The 18,515-nt window shown below is 39.6% G+C and overlaps 1 pseudogene; it reads right to left on the bottom strand.

The window, feature by feature from the left end:
- Positions 1–1,057: 1,057 nt before the first annotated feature.
- On the bottom strand, positions 1,058–18,410 carry LOC126718821 (probable terpene synthase 2; annotated as a pseudogene).
- Positions 18,411–18,515: the final 105 nt, after the last annotated feature.

The following is an 18,515-nucleotide window of genomic DNA, read 5'->3' as shown; positions in this document are numbered from 1 at the left end:
CAAAGGATGAACAAGTGGATTTTGTGACTGGCTTGCGATTGTTTTACGAAAAGCTTACCCGCAAAAAGAGCCACGTATGGAGCATATGACCGGAAGATGAAGAGTCGTGTCAGGCTGGATTTTTCGCGAGTGTCTCGCGGGTAAGGCCAACCCGCGAAGGACTCGTGAAACTCTCTGTGTTGGCAAAAAGTTATGTTTTGTTTTACTATGTCTTTACCCACACTACATATACCCTCATTACCCATAAATTGGAAGGAGTTCTTCTTAGAAAGAAAACCCTAGAAAATACATTTGAGAGTTAGAAATTGTCATACCCACAATCATCTACACATTTCCTCGTGGTTTTCCTCAACTTCTACCTCTCCATTTCTATATCTTTGAGAGGTTGCTAGCTCAAACACTTACCACACCCATCTTGAGTGTAAAGTGAGATTTTGGTGTTATTGGGAAGTACTAGAAGGAGCCATTCATTGGCGGATGCAATCGGGCTGAATTGTGGGATCCAGAAAGCTAAAGAAAACAAGGCTCCCAAAAGTCAGTTGGTAGCAAGAGCTTAGAGGGCTTAAGGACATGGGGTAGACTAGGCTTGGAGTGTCTTTTGTTATTCGTGTACTCCAACTTTATTCTCTAGTGGATCAAATTCGACTTAGAGGGTCATGGAGAGGTTTTTTGCCGAATTCTTCGGTTTCCTCATCGATAACACGTCTCGATGTTATCTTGTATTTGCATCTCTCTTCCCTACTCTTTAAGCTTTCCTTTTATTGTTAATAATGGATGAATATGGCTTAGGGTAGTGTTAACGGTTATTTGCGATTATTTACTCTTGTTCCGCACTTAGTATAAGTTAGAGTAAAAGTTATCTAGCCGTAATTTTTAATCGGAGGTCTGAAAAAGCTCTTGTGTTTTAGCACAAATTCCAGCTTTCATATATATATATATATATATATAAAGTTGTGAGTCCATTATTAAGTTATCTTTTATTTGTTTGTTTGTTTGTTTGTTTTTTTTTTTTTTTTTTTTTTTTTTTTTTTTTTTTTTATATATAAAAATGATATGTTCAAATTGGCATTGGGTCAACAAGCAATGAAGTAACACCATGTATAAACACTTCTCAAAAATGTGTGAATGCATCTTCATCCTTCCAAAGCAGATCAATTGTGAAAGTTCAAAAACGTGTACAAAAACACTTTTGAACGTTTAGACCCCCAAAAACCAAATTAATCAACACACGCAATATGTTAAACAACTAGTGTGCGGAAACTTAACATATGCTATAACATGGAATTGATTAAACAACTATCTAAGCCACAACAAAATAAACCACAGCAGATAATGTAAAGGCAGAGATAGAGAGGAAGGAAGATGCAAACACAGCGATAACACCAGATATGTTATCGAAGAGGAAACCGAAGACCTCGGCGAAAAACCTCTCCGCCGCCCTCCAAGCGGTAATCAATCCACTAGAAAATACGGTTGGGATACAAGGACAGCAATAGACCCTCCAAGCCTAATCTACCCAATGCACCTAAGCCCTCCAAGCTTCTTGCTCCAACGAGGTTGCGCCGAACCTTTTTCTTTTCTAGCTTTCCGGATTCCGCTACTACACCGTAGCATCAACCAATGAATATTGGCTCCTTCCTAACTGCTTCCCAGAACTCCAAATGTCTGTCTCACAGGGATGATAATGGTGAGAACCAGGTTTGGTATAATGGCCTCTCAAGGATTTGACAATGGAGAGGAAGAGAGTGAGGGAATTTGATGAGACTCTAAGGTAGAGATTGTGGGTGAAACAATCTGGTTTTTCTTTAGGGTTTCTCTCTCAAAATTCTCTCTGGAAGCTCTCTTTCAATCGTGGGTTAAAAGGGTATTTATACTGGAGTGAAGAGGAATGCGAAACGTCAGGTTTTTCCAAAACAGGGGTGGCTCGCGGCTTGACCTCGCGGCTTGACTAAGTCGCGAGTTCCAGTCGCGAGTTAACCGTATGGCCAGTTGTCCTGTTTTGTCCTGTAGTGCTCCAGCTAGCATGACTGTTCATCTTCCAGCATGCTTGGCACGTGTGCATCTTCTGGCGGGTTGAAGCCGGGAGTCCAGCCGCGAGTACCAGCCGCGACACTCTGTTTTCTTGCACACTCTTGAGCAATCTTCACACTATCTCACTCACTACCCTTACAACAATCCCACCTAAATACAGGGTTACTAAATGCTGAATTACAAGCAAATTTGGCACGGAATAAAGCCAATTAGATGGTTGAATAAATTCAACCTTACAATCTCCCCCTTTGGCTATTCCGTGACAAAACCCTAAAACAGACTCTAGACTTAACATGTGAGTTGGGAACAGTTGATCAAAACTCACTCACACCTAATTCTAGAAGCTGTGAAGCACTTGAATCATATGAACATAAACTCCTGAAACACAACAATACACCATGATCATTGTAAGCAGAAAATTATTAATGCATATGAAACAGGCAATATGAGATCAAGCATAAGATGGAGTTAATGAACAAACCATGGCTTGATCAACCAAGTGAACACCACAAAGTAGTGATCACAGTGCTCATTCACACTTGGAATGAACACAAGGACATACAAGTTAACAAGCACAAGGCAAGACACTTGTATGCACAACACTCAACCAATGCATAGCACACAAGGCATATGCATCTAGGAACAATCCTACAAGGGCACAAGAGTGACAGTACAATAATCACAATGCATAACATTTAGATTAAAGTACTGATTTCAACATAGCATAAAGGCTGCACTTAAGCATGGTACATACCACAAGGCCTACAAACTATGCATAAAACATTAACCCTAAAAGCTTACAAAAGCACATGGGTACAAATCACATTATATTGAATAAAACTTAAACAATATAAACCAAAAGTGCTTAAAGTTTCTCCCCTTCAAAATGATGAGAAGCTGTGATGCACTTAGAACATATATATACTTGTACCCTGAAACACTTGCACAAAACACATTAGACCCTCAAGGTAAAGCAAGTAATAAATGACAAGTATAACAAATAGCAAATGATCATCTGAACATGCATTCAATGAAGCATAATAACATAGGGATATATGCTTGTCCAAAGCACAAACATGATGCAATGAGAACACCAAAGCATAACACAAAGCACCATAAAGCCAACAAGAAAACAAACAGAACAAGGTTTTCTAGTTAACACAATGTCTTCTCCCCCTTGGTATATGCATCTCCCCTATGGAATATCTCTCCCCCTACAAATGTGCATGAGAAATAGAATTTCTCCCCCTAAGGATGTGCACAAGAGTCATATAGAAATGACAAAACACTCCGACATACTCTTTAGAGTATACTCTCCCCCTTTTTGTCAGGAATAGACAAAGGGTCAAGGAGAAACGAGGGTAAGAGATGAAGGTAAGAACAAAAAGAAAGATGCAGGAGGGAAAAATGAAAAAATTTTGGAAAATAACCCTCAATATGCAAAACACGCGATTTTCGCGACTGAGTTAAGTCGCCAGGGCAAGCCGCCAAAACACTCAAAGACAAAATTTTGAAAAATTTTCTAAGTGTTTTTCGCGACTAGAGGGTCTACCCGCGAGAGAGTCGCGAGCTGAGCCGCCAAAATCTCTGAGTAACCCTCGCGACTGGACCTTCCCCTCGCGACTGGACCTTCCACTCGCGAACAAGTTGCCAAAAATGACCCGCGAAGACGCGACTGAGTCTCGCGACTTGACTTACCCGCGACTGAGTCGCCAAAACAGGGCAAAACTGGGTTTCTTGAAAAAATTTCAGATTTTTTTTTAACCAAATACTTTCCAAAAACACCTAAAACACTCAAAAATCTTTTTGCGCTTGAATTAACAAAGATTGAGCATGTGAAAACACATTTCATCAAGTACAATCACACAAATGAATATGGCATTTATTGAACATAAACTTGTGTGTTGTGTGTGGATATCAACAATGAGATTGTCCTTAGTCTAATGTGAAGCTTCAATGATCAATTCAACCAAGGCATACACAATTAGCACTAGATCAAGTGATCCATCTCAATTATAGAAATATGTATATATATGACCTCCCACAAAACTTGATAACATATCTTGGAGCTTTACATTTGACTCCATAACATTTGATCATTTTGATCTCTTGAGACAATCACCTCTCATTGTGAGAGTGATATTTGATATTTCACTTTAATGAACAAGCCTTTGGCTTTTTGAATAAACATTCTCTTTAATATAAGGTCGCTTACCCTTTTTCCTAGTCGAATACTAGAATGTGCGACAGGCTTTTGCAACTCAATATCTCTTTTCATTTGGAGATTTACATTTGGTGAGCTCTTCTTAGCAAAAACAAAAATAAAGAGTGGGAAGATATATAGACACAAGTCTATGCAAGTTTCAAGATCAACATAACCATTCACTAATCATTCATGACAAGTTTGAAGATCTATTTACAACAATCACATAGATTTTAAGATTTCTTCCACAGTGATATGAGTGCAAAGAAACAAGCAATGCTCGAAAATGCACAAAGCCATTAGCACAAAGGTACAAGGCAAAACAAGTTTTGAGACAAAACTCAACAATGTCGATCAAGCTTTTTGATTTTCTACTTTTTATGTGGTTTTGGATTTTTACACACACAAACCAAAGACATAAAAGTAAGATCAAAACAAAAACAAAACAATGCATATAAAGATATGCATGATGCACAAATGCATGACAATGAAGCATCTAATGCATGAAGGGTCCTACAAAGATCGAAAGAATTAGATCAAGGACCAAAGGAGCAAAAGCTCAACCATAGGAACCCTTCCTCATCCAAACAGAACAATTGTTTGGAATGAGTGTCTCATGAGAAGTGAGACGAGGGTTGGAAGAATGAGAACCGGAGATGCACATAGACAAGGAGTTAAGAGCATTAAACACTTTCTTTAACAACATGCTATTATTACTAACATCCGGTTTATCTTTTTTAGCACAACTTCCAAGAAGCTCAAGTTTTTCTTTTCTTTTGATTCTTTTAAGAGCATGAAACTTAGAGCATTGAGGTCTTAGATGACCAAAGGCACCACAATGGTGACACACAATGTGTTTAGGTCCACTAGGCCTTTTGGGAAGGGATCTAGCAATATGATTTTGTTCCATCTTCAACTTATGACATTGAGGTCTTATATGACCAATCACACCACAATGGTGGCAAGTTGGAACAAACTTAGATCCATCCAAAGCCTTAGGTTGAGACCTAAACAGAGGCTTTGACTTAACAGTCTTTCTCTCCACATTTTGATTTCTTTTGTATGGAGGAACGTACACCGATTTGTCCTTAGAGGTAGAATACACATTAGGCACAAGATCGGGTACCACAACATGATTGCAACACATATTATCATCCATTTTATCAATGGGTTCAGCAATCAAACACTTGGCATGCATCTTAAGAGATTCATTTTCACATTTAAGATCATCAAGAAGTTTGTTAGACAAAACAAGTTTAGCATCCAAGTCCATATTCAAACATTCAAACTCTTTCAGCTTTTCAAGAGAAATTTCAGCAAATTTTTTATATTTCTCAACCAATTTGTTGGATTCATTGAGCTTAGCAATCAAATCATCCTTTTCACAAAATAACTTGCTCAAATTCTTTTGAAACTTCTTAGCATTTTTCTTCAAGAGTTTGTCAACAACACCCATGGATTCAATTAACATGTCATCACAATTATGAGGATTAGCACTCATAGAGACATTTTCACAAACACGTGGCATGTTACATTCATCACCAACCAAATCATGCAAAGAGGCATACAAAGCACAATCCATGGCAAATAAACACAAGGGGTCAAGGATCACACTTAGGTATTTAAACCACAACAAGTGTACCCGCTCTGATACCAATTGAAAGTTCAAAAACGTGTACAAAAACACTTTTGAACGTTTAGACCCCCAAAAACCAAATTAATCAACACACGCAATATGTTAAACAACTAGTGTGCGGAAACTTAACATATGCTATAACATGGAATTGATTAAACAACTATCTAAGCCACAACAAAATAAACCACAGCAGATAATGTAAAGGCAGAGATAGAGAGGAAGGAAGATGCAAACACAGCGATAACACCAGATATGTTATCGAAGAGGAAACCGAAGACCTCGGCGAAAAACCTCTCCGCCGCCCTCCAAGCGGTAATCAATCCACTAGAAAATACAGTTGGGATACAAGGACAGCAATAGACCCTCCAAGCCTAATCTACCCAATGCACCTAAGCCCTCCAAGCTTCTTGCTCCAACGAGGTTGCGCCGAACCTTTTTCTTTTCTAGCTTTCCGGATTCCGCTACTACACCGTAGCATCAACCAATGAATATTGGCTCCTTCCTAACTGCTTCCCAGAACTCCAAATGTCTGTCTCACAGGGATGATAATGGTGAGAACCAGGTTTGGTATAATGACCTCTCAAGGATTTGACAATGGAGAGGAAGAGAGTGAGGGAATTTGATGAGACTCTAAGGTAGAGATTGTGGGTGAAACAATCTGGTTTTTCTTTAGGGTTTCTCTCTCAAAATTCTCTCTGGAAGCTCTCTTTCAATCGTGGGTTAAAAGGGTATTTATACTGGAGTGAAGAGGAATGCAAAACGTCAGGTTTTTCCAAAACAGGGGTGGCTCGCGGCTTGACTAAGTCGCGAGTTCCAGTCGCGAGTTAACCGTATGGCCAGTTGTCCTGTTTTGTCCTGTAGTGCTCCAGCTAGCATGACTGTTCATCTTCCAGCATGCTTGGCACGTGTGCATCTTCTGGATGGTTGAAGCCGCGAGTCCAGCCGCGAGTACCAGTCGCGACACTCTGTTTTCTTGCACACTCTTGAGCAATCTTCACACTATCTCACTCACTACCCTTACAACAATCCCACCTAAATACAGGGTTACTAAATGCTGAATTACAAGCAAATTTGGCACGGAATAAAGCCAATTAGATGGTTGAATAAATTCAACCTTACAAATTGCTTGTGAGAAATTGAGAACACGTATGAGGAGAGGCATTGGTACTTGAGTATGTCTAAGGCATCCTTCGTTTATAACCTTCCATGCATTCACGATTTGCTTTTGAAATTCGTCATGTTCCTCTTCCTTTGAGATACCATGTTGCTTCATGCAGCATTCAATGCCTGAGACAGGATGCTTTCTATTTTGCTTAAACTGCAACAAATAAATTCAAAAAAATATAGTGTCATTTTTTATAGGCCTATAATTGAGTTGCAGTGATGGACTAATCTTTTATGTACCTCATTGGAGACAATGTCATCCATTAGCCTGGTTATGGTTGATGCTGCTTTGACAATCTTAGGCACCTTGGAGACCCATTCGAAGGCCTCTTGTGTTACCATATCTCCCATGCCAACAAAAGATAAGATTATAAGAGCAGGGCAACAAGTAGATATTAGTGCGTTACTCATATACTCATCCATTGTGGGTATGTATCCTTCGTGAAGCCACTTGGCTTCAACAAAATAGGCTTGACAAAGTTTTTTCATCTGGTTCCATTAAAGCATAAAATATTGTGAGTATAAAATCCAACTTTAATGAGAAAAAAGGGGATGGGTACAAGCAAATTAATTTTTTTAGGTGAAAGTACAAATGAATTAATTAATAATATTACAAAATATTGCTACTATAACATCCAAATTTAATGAAATTAAAGGGGATGTATTCAAGTGAATTAATTTTTTTTTTCATGAAAGTTCAAGTGAATTAACTAATAGTATTATACCACACCTGTTGCGTAGTAAGCAAGGTATGATTCCTTCCTTGGACATCTCATCCTCAATTTCTTCATAAAGATCCAAGAGTGCTGAAAGTTCAAAAACGTGTACAAAACACTTTTGAACGTTTAGACCCCCAAAAATTAACTTAATCAACACAAGCAATATGTCAAACAACAAGTGTGCGGAAACTTAACATATGCTATAATGTGAAATAGAATAAAAACTATCTAAACCATAACATAATAAAATCACAGCAGATAATATAAAGGCAAAGATAGAGAGGAAGGAAGATGCAAACACAAAGACAACACGCGATGTGTTATCGAAGAGGAAACCGAAGACCTCGGCGAAAAACCTCTCCGCCGCCCTCCAAGCGGTAATCAATCCACTAGAAAATACAGTTGGGATACAAGGACAGCAAAAGACCCTCCAAGCCTAATCTACCCAGTGCACTTAAGCCCTCCAAGCTTCTTGCTCCAACGAGGTTGCGCCGAACCTTTTTCTTTTCTAGCTTCCCGGATTCTGCTACTATACCATAGCATCAACCAATGTAGATTGGCTCCTTCCTAACTGCTTCCCAGAACTCCAAACGACTGTCTCACAGTGATGATGATGGTGAGAACCAGGTTTGGTAAAATACCTCTCAAGGATTTGACAATGGAGAGGAAGAGAGTTGAGGAATATGAAGAGACTCTAAGGTAGGGATTGTGTGTGAAACAATCTTGTTTTTCTTTAGGGTTTCTCTCTCAAAATTCTCTCTGGAAGCTCTCTCTCAATCGTGGGTAAAAGGGGTATTTATATTGGAGTGGGAGAGGAATGTGAAACGTCAGGTTTTACAAAACAGGGGTGGCTCGCGGCTTGACCTCGCGGCTTGACTAAGTCGCGAGTTCCAGTCGTGAGATAACCGTATGGCCAGTTGTCCTGTTTTGTCCTGTAGTGCTCCAGCTAGCATGACTGTTCATCTTCCAGCATGCTTGGCACGTGTGCAGCTTCTGGCGGGTTGAAGCCGCGAGTCCACCCGCGAGTCCCAGCCACGACTCTCTGTTTTCTTGCACACTCTTGAGCAAACTTCACTCTATCTCACTCACTACCCTTACAACAAACCCACCTAAATACAGGGTTACTAAATGCTGAATTACAAGCAAATTTGGCACGGAATAAAGCCAATTAGATGGTTGAATAAATTCAACCTTACAATCTCCTCCTTTGGCTATTCCGTGACAAAACCCTAAAACAGACTCTAGACTTAACATGTGAGTTGGGAACAGTTGAACAAAACTCACTCACACCTAACTCTAGAAGCTGTGAAGCACTTGAATCATATGAACAATATACTCCTAAAACACAACAATACACTATGATCATTGTAAGCAGAAAAATATAAATGCATATGAAACAGGCAGAGTGTGATCAAGCAAAGATGGAGTAAGATACAAACCATGGCTTGATCAAACAAGTGACCACCTCAAGGTAGTGATCACAGTGTTCATTCACACTTGGAATGAACACAAGGACATACAAGTTAGCAAGCACAAGGCAAGACACTTGTATGCTCAACACTCAACCAATGCATAGCACACAAGGCATATGCATCTAGGAACAATCCTACAAGGGCACAAGAGTGACAGTACTTAAACCAAAATGCAGAACATTTAGATCATAGTACTAATTTCAACATAAGCATAAGGCTGCATAAGCAAGGTACATACCATAAAGCCTACAAACATGCATAAAAACATAACCCTAACAGCTTACAAAAGCAAATGGGTACAAACACAGAATTTCCTGAATAACATCAACACATTATATTAAAGATTAAACCAAGAGTATAAGTTACGAATTAGAAACAGCTACACACAAAATACCCAAAAACATAAGCGTAGATAAACAAAGTTTTTTTTTTTTTTTTTTTTTGAATTTGATAACTATGACAACTCCCCCTCAACACATTACTCCCCCTTAAGATTTGCTTTTCTGCATAATTTCTCCCCCTTTTTGACCGGAATGGCCAAAGGGTCACTGGTCATGCTGAGTAGTGAAGCTGTCAAGTGTAGCAGCCAAAACATCAATCTGGTCTTGCATGGCCCTCATCCTGTCATAGTGCTCAGTTTGGACTGCCCTGATCCCATCAAGCCTTTCCAGAATGATCTGGAAATCATCTGGAGGTGCATCTGCAGAAGTTGAAGCTCTAGACCTTTTGCCACTCCTCCTGGGTGTTGAGGTGGATGCATGCCCTGCTGCCTCTGCATCAGTCTCCATTAGGACTTCCTCTCCTTCATCACCTTCATCTTCTTCTCCTGGAAGCCTAACACTGATCCTTTTGCAGGTAAGTTTGTTAATTGCAGAGGGTGTGGACATGTGACTGATATCTTGAGGGATTGGAACACCTTTCCTTCTAAATATCCTCATTAGCAAACTTGGAAATATCAGTTTTGGCCTAGATGTTGTTCTTGTCTCATCCACAATGATGTCAAAGATGTGGGAACTTATATCTATGAAGTTCTTTTCTTTGAGATCCATCAGAAAAATTGCTCTAGCACAATTGATTGTAGTCAATTTCTTAATAGGATAGAGGTTAAACATCATGATTATGGTGAGAACCCTCATGTCCACTGGAAAGGCAGTGGTATTCAAACACTTCCCTTCTCTCTGTTCACCTATCCTTTGTTGAACTGTTTCAATAGAAACACTCCTATCCTTGAAATTGATAAACTCCTCATCATCCAAACCCTCAAGCCCTAGTACATCATCTATGACATGTGCATCCAAAATGAATTCTTTACCTCTAACCCAGCAATTTAACTCATTCTCCTTTATCACAGCATTTGAATAAAATTCCCTAATCAGGGGTTCACACACCAAAGGGAAATCACTCAAAAGCTTTTCCCATCCTCTTCCTTCAAAACAGCTGGGAATAAAAGTTTGTCTTAAGTCCTCCAAATCTACAAACCTTTCTTGAATAATTCCTGCATTCAGGAAGTTATCCTTGTATCTCTCAAAGTGATGGACAGACCTAAACAGTTTGGAATCCATTTTTAATCTCTTGTCAGCCTTCTTTGCAGTAGATTTCTTCTTCTGAGGTGAGGGAGCCATCTGTGAACAATCAGAAAAGGCCACAACAGCATAGACAAATATATGTGCAGAACTAGTCAGTACCATGATTATCAAAGAGATATCATCCTCACAAAATAACTATGAACATTTAAACAAAAGGCTACTTAGAACTATCACATGGGAAAAACCAAGCCTGAGAAAGGAAACACATGAGCAACAAGGAGAAACTATCCTAATGACATTAAGACAGTTAATGAAAAATGATATGATGCACACACATTATTATGAGCCTAACAGAAGCTCCCAACAAATTAACACACTAAAACATGCGAATTTAGCATAGTAAAACTCACAACCTTAAAAGGAACAAATAGAAACAACTCAACATCTCAAGGTTCAGATTGAAACAAAAGAAACACTTAGCTAAGCACAAGATGAAGAGCAATAAGGAAATGACTATCATCAACACAAACTATAGCAACAGCAACCACAAGCTAAGCATGAACACGGAGCAGAAACCGAAACAAAAACCCATTTCAAAAAACACAATCATATGCGAAAAATCAAAGGGAAAAGCACAAAATCAAGTAGAAAAGAGTGTAGAGCAGAAAACCCATACCTGGAACTTGACGATTTTGAGCTACAAGAATGCAACAATGGAGATTGGAAATGGGAACACGGAGTGTTTGGGAGGGAGATAGTTTAGAGAGAAGATGAACAGTCACAAAAATTCGAGGGAAAAACTGAAAAAGTTTAAAAACTGCTCCTGTTTCTGCCAAACACGCGATTTTCGCGACTTGATCGAGTCGCCACACAGTCGCCAGCTCAAGCCGCCAAAATACACAAGAACAAAATTTTGAAAAATTTTTCTAAGTGTTTTTCGCGACTGGAAGGTCTACCCGCGAGTGAGTCGCGAGCTGAGCCGCGAAAATCTCTGAGTGAACCTCGCGACTGGACCTTCCACTCGCGAACAAGTCGCCAAAAATGACCAGCGAAGAGGCGACTGAGGCTCGCGACTTGACACACCCGCGACTGAGCCGCTAGAACAGGGCAAAACTGTATTTTTGAAATTTTCAGATTTTTTAAACAAAATACTTTCCAAAAACACCTAAAACACTCAAAAATCTTTTTGTGCTTGAAATAACAAAGATTGAGCATGTGAAAACATATTTCATCAAGTACAATCACACAAATGAATATGGCATTTATTGAACATAAACTTGTGTGTTGTGTGTGGATACCAACAATGAGATAGTCCTTCGTCTAATGTGAAGCTTCAATGATCAATTCAACCAAGGCATACACAATTAGCACTAGATCATGTGACCAATCTCAATTATAGAAATATGTATATATGACCTCCCACACAACTTGATAACATAACTTGGAGCTTTTCATTTGACTCCACTTTTAATCACAACATTTGATCTTTTTGATCTTTTGAGGCAATCATCTCTCATTGTGAGAGAGATATATAACATTTCTCTTTGAAGAACAGGCCTTTGGCCTTTTTGAATGAACATTCACTTTTAATATAAGGTCGCTTACCCTTTTTCCTAGTCAAATACTAGAATGTGCGACAGGCTTTTGCAGCTCAATATCTCTTTTCATTTGGAGATTTACATTTGGTGAGCTCTTTTTAGCAAAAACATAAAATAAAGAGTGGGAAGAGATATAGACACAAGTCTATGCATGTCTCAAGATCAACATAACCATTCACTAATCATTCATGACAAGTTTGAAGATCTATTTACAACAATCACATAGATTTCAAGATTTCTCCCACTGAGATATAGGTGCATGAAAACAAGCAATGCTCGAAAATGCACAAAGCCATTTGCACAAAAGTACAAGGCAAAACAAGTTTTGAGACAAAATCTCAACAAAGTCAATCAAGCTTTTTGATTTTCTAATTTTTATGTGATTTTTGGATTTTTGACACAAGACACAAAAAGAATGATAAAACAAACATAACAAAAACATATACACAAGAAGATAAGCAAACAACCAACATCAAAACCAGCAAGCAAACCAAACAAACATAGTCACAAAGCATAGGAAGTATTAATGCATGGACATGTTGTAATGCTTATGCATGAGTACCCCTTTTCACCCACACGTCACTTGCGTTTGGGGTGATTTCCTTATAGGATTGGGTACGGGAGTTAGGGCTTTCAAACCTTCGTGAGAAGCTTTCCAAGCAGTTGGTGAATGCACCAATCATCTTCATCACGTTCATCATTCCGGGATCTCCATTTTGCTCTCTAGATTGATCACCTGCCCAAGTTCTCCTGAAAGTTCAAAAACGTGTACAAAAACACTTTTGAACGTTTAGACCCCCAAAAACCAACTTAATCCACACAAGCAATATGTTAAACAACTAGTGTGCGGAAACTTAACATATGCTATAATATGGAATTGGTTAAACAACTATCTAAGCCATAACAAAATAATCCACAGCAGATAATGTAAAGGCAGAGATAGAGAGGAAGGAAGATGCAAACACAGAGATAACACCAGATATGTTATCGAAGAGGAAACCGAAGACCTCGGCGAAAAACCTCTCCGCCGCCCTCCAAGCGGTAATCAATCCACTAGAAAATACAGTTGGGATACAAGGACAGCAATAGACCCTCCAAGCCTAATCTACCCAATGCACCTAAGCCCTCCAAGCTTCTTGCTCCAACGAGGTTGCGCCGAACCTTTTTCTTTTCTAGCTTTCCGGATTCCGCTACTACACCGTAGCATCAACCAATGAATATTGGCTCCTTCCTAACTGCTTCCCAGAACTCCAAACGACTGTCTCACAGAGATGATAATGGTGAGAACCAGGTTTGGTATAAAGCCTCTCAAGGATTTGACAATGGAGAGGAAGAGAGTGAGGGAATTTGATGAGACTCTAAGGTAGAGATTGTGGGTGAAACAATCTGGTTTTTCTTTAGGGTTTCTCTCTCAAAATTCTCTCTGGAAGCTCTCTTTCAATCGTGGGTTAAAAGGGTATTTATACTGAAGTGGAGTGGAATGCGAAACGTCAGGTTTTTCCAAAACAGGGGTGGCTCGCGGCTTGACCTCGCGACTTGACTAAGTCGCGAGTTCCAGTCGCGAGTTAACCGTATGGCCAGTTGTCCTGTTTTGTCCTGTAGTGCTCCAGCTAGCATGACTGTTCATCTTCCAGCATGCTTGGCACGTGTGCATCTTCTGGCGGGTTGAAGCCGCGAGTCCAGTCGCGAATACCAGCCGCGACACTCTGTTTTCTTGCACACTCTTGAGCAATCTTCACACTATCTCACTCACTACCCTTACAACAATCCCACCTAAATACAGGGTTACTAAATGCTGAATTACAAGCAAATTTGGCACGGAATAAAGCCAATTAGATGGTTGAATAAATTCAACCTTACATCTCCTATCATTTCTGGGTCCTCCTGACCTTTGAGGAGTTGCACTGTTCTTTGCTCTCAGCTTTTGACAATTTGGTCAAGTATGCCCTTGAAGTCCGCAATAATGGCACACATAAGTTCCTCTAGGACCTCTTTGTGGTCGTGGACGTGACTTGGCACGAGATTCAGACCTGCCCACAGGCTGATTACGGGGATTCAGCATCCGTTGGTTCACCAAATTCTTCTTCTCCTCCACCTCAAGCTTCTCACCAGTAAGTTCATCTACAACTGGATCTTTTGCCTTCACAAACTTCACTTCTTTAGTGATATTTACAGATGAACTACTTCCTCCGGTATACCCCAATCCGGATTTGTCTGAGAAGCTCTTTTGAGAAGATATAACATCATCTAGCTTCTTGGTGGTGACCCTCTCTATCTTAGCATTCGCTTGCACAACCTCATTCTCAAGAAATCTCACTTTTGTGTAAGCTTCGGACAATTCACCATTCAGAGTCTCAATCTCACATTTGGCCTCCCTATATCGGATTAGGAGACTTTTGTAGTCCTCCTCAGCCTTCTTCATTTTTCTCACAGCAGCCTTGGCCACCCTTGTGTACTCACCCGACTTCTCCAAGAGTGAGTTATAATTCTCTTGAAGATTTGCTGTGCTTTCATTTTCTTCAGCATCTGATTCTTCAACAATTCCTAGTGATTCATCATCACTATGTTCTCCAAGGTCTTGAACAAGCAGATTTAACTCCTCCGAAGACTCAACATGAGCAATAGTCATAAAAGCTGAATAGTTCCCCTCTCCATCACAGCTCTCTTCAGATTCTGAGTCAGACGAATCCGAGTCACTCAAGGTCGTGGCATACACTTTACCTTTCGATTTCAAATAGTTCGGACATTCCTTCTTAAAGTGTCCATGCCCGTTGCATTCAAAACAAGTGACACCTTGTGTGGATTGGGATTCTTTTACATCTTTCTTTTTGAAATCCCTCTTCTCCCTTCCAGAACTTTGGAATTTTCTTTTATCATCAAATTTGCCACTGTTTTTGAATTTCAAAAACTTCCTGAAATTTTTGACAAGGTAAGCTACATCTTTGTCAACCCCATCTTCTCCCGATGAGTCTTGATCTTCCACCTTCTCATTAATGGTCTTTAGAGCAAGAGATTTACTCTTCTGTTGATTGGGCAGCGACATCTCATAAGTCTGCAGAGAACCAACCAGCTCCTGCACTTTGATGTCATCAAGGTCCTTGCTCTCTTCAATGGCTGTCACTTTTGCACGAAAACTTTCCGGCAATGATCGAAGGATCTTCCTTACAATCTTTGAGTCCTCCGTTTTCTCCCCCAAGTTGAACTTACTGACAACCACCTCATTTAGCTTTCCATAGAAAGAGTCAAAAAACTCATCCTCACTCATTTTGAGCTCCTCAAACCGAGTGGTCAACATTTGCAACTTAGTGTCTTTCACTTTCTTTGTGCCTTCATAGGTGGTTTCCAAAATCTCCCATGCTTCTTTGGCAATGGTAATATGTGAAATCCTGTGAAATTCATCTGGAGACACACCACAGAAAATAGCATTGAGTGCTTTACTGTTAGCATTAGATGCAGCAAGGGCTGCCTTATCCCATGTGGATTTGGCTGCCTCAGGTTTGGTCCAACCAATCTCAACAGCATCCCAAACAGATTCATCAATAGAACAAAGAAAGGCTCTCATGCGAACCTTCCAAAAGGCATAATTACTACCATCAAAATATGGAGGTGCATTAAGGGATTGAGACCTATCCATCTCAAAAGGGAGTCAAGGATCACACAATGGTAATGAAACCAATAACAGTGTACCCACTCTGATACCAATTGAAAGTTCAAAAACGTGTACAAAACACTTTTGAACGTTTAGACCCCCAAAAATTAACTTAATCAACACAAGCAATATGTCAAACAACAAGTGTGCGGAAACTTAACATATGCTATAATGTGAAATAGAATAAAAACTATCTAAACCATAACATAATAAAATCACAGCAGATAATATAAAGGCAAAGATAGAGAGGAAGGAAGATGCAAACACAAAGACAACACGCGACGTGTTATCGAAGAGGAAACTGAAGACCTCGGCGAAAAACCTCTCCGCCGCCCTCCAATCGGTAATCAATCCACTAGAAAATACAGTTGGGATACAAGGACAGCAAAAGACCCTCCAAGCCTAATCTACCCAGTGCACCTAAGCCCTCCAAGCTTCTTGCTCCAACGAGGTTGCGCCGAACCTTTTTCTTTTCTAGCTTCTCGGATTCCGCTACTATACCATAGCATCAACCAATGTAGATTGGCTCCTTCCTAACTGCTTCCCAGAACTCCAAACGACTGTCTCACAGTGATGATGATAGTGAGAACCAGGTTTGGTAAAATACCTCTCAAGGATTTGACAATGGAGAGGAAGAGAGTTGAGGAATATGAAGAGACTCTAAGGTAGGGATTGTATGTGAAACAATCTTGTTTTTCTTTAGGGTTTCTCTCTCAAAATTCTCTCTGGAAGCTCTCTCTCAATCGTGGGTAAAAGGGGTATTTATATTGGAGTGGGAGAGGAATGTGAAACGTCAGGTTTTACAAAACAGGGGTGGCTCGCGGCTTGACCTCGCGGCTTGACTAAGTCGCGAGTTCCAGTCGTGAGATAACCGTATGGCCAGTTGTCCTGTTTTGTCCTGTAGTGCTCCAGCTAGCATGACTGTTCATCTTCCAGCATGCTTGGCACGTGTGCAGCTTCTGGCGGGTTGAAGCCGCGAGTCCACCCGCGAGTCCCAGCCGCGACTCTCTGTTTTCTTGCACACTCTTGAGCAAACTTCACTCTATCTCACTCACTACCCTTACAACAAACCCACCTAAATACAGGGTTACTAAATGCTGAATTACAAGCAAATTTGGCACGGAATAAAGCCAATTAGATGGTTGAATAAATTCAACCTTACAAGTGCTTTATAACACAACTTCATGTACTCTGGGAGTTGGTCTGTACTGGTAATATCCCACCTAAAAATTAAATATTTCAATTAAGAGGTTGATTTAAAGCCCTTAAATGAAAGACATGCTAGGTCCTACGCCTGCGCTATAAACCTTTTAGTTGAGTCTGTGAACAACTCAAATTCTTCATAAGTACCATATGCATCATACATGTCATCTATGATTGTTATCGTGCAAAATTTTTTGGTTAGTATCTTCCTAGCAATGGAGTATTGGGGTTCAAAGTAAACCCCAAAACCCAAAAGTAGCCCTCCACCACTCTATCTCGAGCAAAAGATAGTTTTTCACAAAATCCAAATCTTTCCACCACCTAAGGTACAAATTCAACATAAACTGTCATTTAAAATCATGTCTTGTACAAGTTTTACACCAAGATAGAGTGATATTGTTCATAAGCATACCTTGAGATATGACTAAGTTCCTTTTGGTGTTGTTTCTGTAATATGTTAAAATCTAGCTTTGCAAATTTAGTAGAACTTCATTATGTGAAGCATTTTCGTGGTAGGTTGAGAAGTAATGCCTTGCCTCTACCCTTTGCAAGCACTTTCGAATGGGTGGCTTCAAGGCACAATTTACTTGTGTAGCAAGAGTAGGGCTTAAATTAGTCACCACCAATTTAAGGTAGTAGTTGTTAACTTAAGTGCTTCATCAAGTATATCTTCTCCATGCACCCTCATATGTGTTGCTTCATACAACTGTAACATTCCTTGCACGTCGTGAATAAGAGATTCCTTGAAGTTCCCCATGTTGTCTTTGAATTTTTTGAAGATATCTGCTTCACCAGCTATTACATGACATGAGCCAAGTATGAGAATGCAACTAGTTTACATTTCTTTCTTTCTTTTTTTTTTTTTTTTTTTTTGGATAAGTGCTAGCTTAAATTTCCTAAAATAATTTATACAAATAAATAGTGCAATTTATTAGACCAAAAAAAAGAGGGCTTACCACTTGAAATGTTATAACCTTGCTGCCTAAGTAATCGAAAACGAAGAGCAACAATGTAAAGACTATCATTGTCTTTCTGACCATCCTCATTATGATGATCTTTATAAAATTGTTGTAATACTTCGTCAATCTCACTTTCAAAATGGTAAGACACACCCAAGCATTTGATTGCATCAATTAATTCCAACTTTTGTGAAGGTTTATCAATGGGTGCCAATAGCAACTTCACCACTTCTTCCTTCAGCCTCTGAACTTACTCCAAGTTGTCATTGATTTCCTACAAAAGCAAATTGAAGTAAACAATTAACACAGTGTAGCAAATTTAAGTCATTTAAAGATGAAGTAGTTAAAGACTATG

The sequence above is a fragment of the Quercus robur genome, chromosome 3, assembly GCF_932294415.1.
Source record: "Quercus robur chromosome 3, dhQueRobu3.1, whole genome shotgun sequence".
In the NCBI taxonomy this organism is placed as follows: domain Eukaryota; kingdom Viridiplantae; phylum Streptophyta; class Magnoliopsida; order Fagales; family Fagaceae; genus Quercus; species Quercus robur.
The sequence above is the reverse complement of the archived record's forward strand: the minus strand, read 5'-3'. Positions and strand labels throughout refer to the sequence as shown.